Below are 4,940 nucleotides of genomic sequence, written 5' to 3'. Positions count from 1 at the left end.
TAGGGCAGCGAGCCTCTGTGATTATTGCCTTTATTGGGCAGTCAGCTCCTGACATCAGAAAGAAATTGCAGCGGATTGAGGGACTGCAAGATTGTACTGTAAGGGGTGTGGTTAGAGAGGCTGAGAAAGTGTACCACAAGAGGCAGACAGAGGAAGAGAAACAAGAAAGAGAAAAGAGGGAGAGGAGAAAAGACAAAGCAAGAAAAGATTTTGAATAGAATACTGGCCGCAGTAGTAGACAGAGATAAAAGAGACAGGATTTGGCAGTCAGGGGACCTGGGAGACAGAAAATCGCAGGGGACAAGGAGACCCAGAAGAGATAAACCGCACTTGGAAAAAGATCAATGTGCACACTATAAAGTCAAAGGGCACTGGGCTCAACCTTTTACTCTAAGGTAGTGTCTGTCTTTGTCACTGAGGTGTATTTCCAGTATGCAGCAAAATGCTGGGTCTTGTTTGCATAGCCAGTCCATTAGTCTGTCTGTTTATCGGCCATTGATATTAATAGATATTAAGGAATAGTGATTGCTGCTTCCTGTTATTTTTATGTTTGCATGGTTATCTTATTTTGGGCTTTTTGAAAGACTACTTTATTGCTTTTTCTAGGGTGGGGTTTCCCTCCTTGTGTTGGTATTTTCCATTTATTATACATTTTAGGGCTGAATTTGTGGAAGTATATTGTGTATATTTGTTTTTGTCATGGAATATGCTGTTTCTACATTTATGTTAAGGTTGAGTTTTGCTGGGTATAGTAGCCTGGGCTGGCATTTGTGGTCGGTTAGGGTCTATATGACACCTGCCCAGGATCTTATGGCTTTCATATTTTCTGATATGAAGTCTGGTGAAATTCTGATAGACCTGTGTGTATATGTTACTTGACCATTTTCCTTACTGCTTTAAATATTCTTTCTTTGAATTGTGCATTTGGTGCATAGATTATGTGAGAGTAGAAATTTATTTTCTAGTCCAGTCTATTTGGAGTTCTTTAGTCATCTGGTATATTCATGGGCATCTCTTTCTTAAGGTTAGGGAAGTTTTCCTCTGTAATTTTGTTGAAGATATTTGCTGGCCCTTTAGGTTGGGAATTTTTGCTCTCTCCTCTATCTATTACCTTCGATTTGGCCTTCTCATTTTGTCCTGGATTTCCTGGATATTTTTGGTTAAGAAATTTTTGCATTTACATTTTCTTTGACTTTTCTGTCAGTATTTTCTACGGCATCTTCTACACCCGAGATTCTTTCATCTCTTTCTTGCATTTTATTGATGTTTGCATCTACGACTCCCGATCTCTTTCCTAGGTATTCTATCTCCAGGGTTGTCTCCCTTTATGAATTCTTTATTGTATCTATTTCCATTTTTAGATCCTGGATGGTTTATCCAATTCCTTCCCCTTTTTATTTGCCTTTTTCTGAAAACCATTAAGGGATTTTTGTGTGCCCTCATTAAGGGATACTGGATGTTTTCCTGTGTTCTGTATTTCTTTAAGAGAGTTATTTATGCTCTTCTTAAAGTCCTCTATTATCATCATGAGATATGATTTTAAATCAGAGACTTCCTTTTCTTGTGTGTTGGAGTATCCAGGGCTTCTTCTGGTGGGAGAACTAGATGTTGATGATACCAATTTGCCATGGGTTCTGTTGCTTATGATCTTGCCCTTGTGTCCTGCTCTCTGGTTATCTCTGATGTTAACTGATCTGTCTCTGATTGAGGCTTGTCTCTCCTGCGAGTCTGTGTGTTAGTACTCCTGAGAGAACAGTTCTCTCCAGGAGAAATTTTTGTATTGAAATAATTGGCACATAATCAGATACCTCCAAGGTGCAGACAGAATCCAGAAGGATTCTGTCCCCAGTTGTCCCTTGGTTCCTGGGTTCTGATGGCTCTGTGTGGATGTCTCATGGTCCGGGGATTTGAGCAGAAGTGGAGTCTCACCTGAGCTTACAGGTGTGATGGAATTTCTGTGAGATCAACTCTCTCCACATAGAATTTGGATATGGAGCACTGTGGCGGGGGATCAGCTCTGGGTGCAGGCAGAGAATAAAAGGATCATGTCCCAGTCTGCTGCTCAGTTACTTTGAATTGAGTGCTCTGTCTGGGTCCCTTTGAGCAGAAGTGTATTCTTACCTCTACTCACAGGCTTGTCAGAACTCCTGGAAGACCCACTCTCTCACTGCAGTATTTGGGTTTCGAGAACTGTGATCATTTGTGACCATTAAGAAAATTTTATTTTTTTGTCTAAATTGTTTGGAGATTTATAGGCTTCTTGTATATTTATGGCCAGCACCTTTTTAAGTTGGTGAAGGATTTTTTTTTAATGATTTTATTGCTGACCTTTTTCTAGTATTTTGAGCTGTGTGTTGGAGGATTGAGACATGCTATTGGAGACAGGGGGTAAGAGAAATGGGATGGGTAATTCTGGGATGGTGTGCCAGGAGAGAGCTAAGAACTGGACTGAAAAAATGAAAGTAATAAAAACGAAAATAAATAAATAAATAAATAAATAAATAAATAAATAAATAAGACTGAAAGATCTCCCATATTCAAGAATATGTAAACTTAACATAATATGAGGACAATAAACTAAAAGCAATCATCAGATTTAATACAAGCCCCCTCACATTTTTGACCTGTCCAGCAGGTCCAGTTATTCCCGGGTCCCGAAGGGGCACTACCTGAGGGTCAAAAATGGGAGGAAGAGAGAAAGGAAGCCAAGCACGCTAACAAAGTCAGAGTCAGTCTGGGTTGTGTCATGGCTTCATTTAATGTCCGGGAGGTAAGTGGGTTTTAAGGCTTACAGAGAAGGAAATAACCTTCACACCAGACAAAGGAGGGAAGGGCAGAGACACCCCTAGGGTTCGAAGCAGGAAGCAAGCGAGGAGGTCATCTGGTCATCTGGAGAGGACACCCGGAGTTAACGCAGGCAGGTACATTTCGTGGTTAGGGCAGGAACATCTTGTGGTATTCTCGGAATCTTCTCACACTGATAGCTCAAGGAGAAGGCTCTAGTTATTTGTTCTTATATTTTAGCAGCCAACACCTTAGGGCCATGAGTAAGCATTAGTCCAAATAGCTCAGGATGGTTTCCCACACATTTTCAGCTTAATTTTTTTGCAGATACTTCAAGGACAGTACTCAATTTCATAGGGGGAAAAAACCTCTAAGATATCTAAAACATTCTTGGAAAATAATTGAATTCTTGGAAATAAGACCATCCTTTATTTTAAGTTTTATTTTTTAAAAGATTTATTTATTTATTGTATGTAAATATCCTGTAGATGTCTTTAAGAAACTCCAGAAGAAGTTGTCAGATCTCATTTTAGAAGGTTGTGAGCCACCATGTAGTTTCTGGTATTTGATCTGCATAGAGTAGTGGGGTGTTGTTAGATTTGAGGCATTTAGACCACACTTGGATTCAGTCATGTGGGGTACACTGTGGTTAATTCAGTTATAGAATAGGTTGGAAATTGCTGAGGGACAGATGAGTGCTGTTTGGGAAATGGAGGATTTGGACATTTGTTGACAAATATGGATACACAACTGTTGGGGAGTGTCTAGTGAGATGGGTGTCTCACAGTCTGACTTACAGAGCATGGGATACAAAGAATGCACTATACCCTTTGTTTTCATCTCTCAGTCACAGTGTCAGATCTGAGTCATCTTGTTTTCCTGATCGCTGTCCGCAGGCATCATCTCCAAGCAAGACCGTCCTGAGAACGTCCCTCCCGTCCTGAATCTCCACATGCTGAAGGTGACCCTGGAACTGCCTTCTAACAAGTTCATGCGGCCAAAGCCTAGGAAAAAAGTGGACATCTCAAGTCTTCTGCTGCCAACGTGATGGGCTGGCTCTTCTCTCCATCCTGACCCAGGTCTCCACAGCTAACACATTTGAAAATAAAGCACAGCACTTTCCCATTGTTCTGACACTGACAAATCTCAGTGGCTGAGACCTCTGGCTTTTGAAAGGGAGGTGATCAACATTTGTGTCCCAGGAGAGTCTCCCGGGATGGGCCTCTCAGCTTCTGTTCAGTAGAGGAAGAGCATTAACAGGAAGAAAAAGCCTGTTCCCCATGACATACACAATCCCTTGTCTGAACAGTCTAGTGAATATGGGAGAGCTCTGGGCATCCCCTATAATGTCACCAGTGATGTCACAACACCCGCTGCTCTCAGATCTTTCAATTAGTCCCTAGAGAGTTCACCCATATTTATGTGTGCTAGATGGAGGAGGAGTCAACTTGAGAGTGAGAATGGAGAGCTTATAGAAATGAGAGAGAGGCCAAAGTAAGCTGGCTTTCCATCTCACTGTAAACCAGCAAGGAAAATGTGGTCCTGGGAAAGGCACAGTGAGTCATGGAACAGTAATGTGAAAAATTCCTGGATTAGGCACACTTTAGCCAGGCTTTCCAGTAATGCATAAACATACTTGTTTGTTTTGCTTTCTTTTTTGTGCTTTCTTTTCTTTTTCTAGTGTGTCCTTTCTTTGTCAGTGTCAGCTCAAAAAAGAGGAGGTGACTAAAGGCAGAGAGTTACAAAATCTTCTGCCCAGATTCTCTGGATGTTGATCTTTTAAAAGCCCTGGTTTGTCTGGAACTGTTTGGGGTCCCATTAGATCCCTTCCTCCACTTTTTCCACTCTGACTTACATCCAGTCTCAGTAAGTCAGTGACGCTCCATAAATTATGAATCAGTTGTAGGAGCAGGTATAGCTTGGAGATAGATTTTAAGGAAGAGGTGTCTGATAGTAGAAAAACAAATGACTAGAATTGTGGGGCAAGGTGGTGTCCTATTTTCTCCTCAAGAAAACTTTACAACCAGATTTCTCTTTGTTCAATCATCTTTATTTTTGATCAGTTTTCGCTGAAGATCTCCAGGCAGCTCTCTTCCTCTCTATGTGCTGCCTGTGACATTTCTCCAAGCAATTCTCTCTTGCCATTCTGAAAACTT

Source organism: Apodemus sylvaticus, chromosome 22 (genome assembly GCF_947179515.1).
Source record: "Apodemus sylvaticus chromosome 22, mApoSyl1.1, whole genome shotgun sequence".
In the NCBI taxonomy this organism is placed as follows: domain Eukaryota; kingdom Metazoa; phylum Chordata; class Mammalia; order Rodentia; family Muridae; genus Apodemus; species Apodemus sylvaticus.
The sequence above is the reverse complement of the archived record's forward strand: the minus strand, read 5'-3'. Positions refer to the sequence as shown.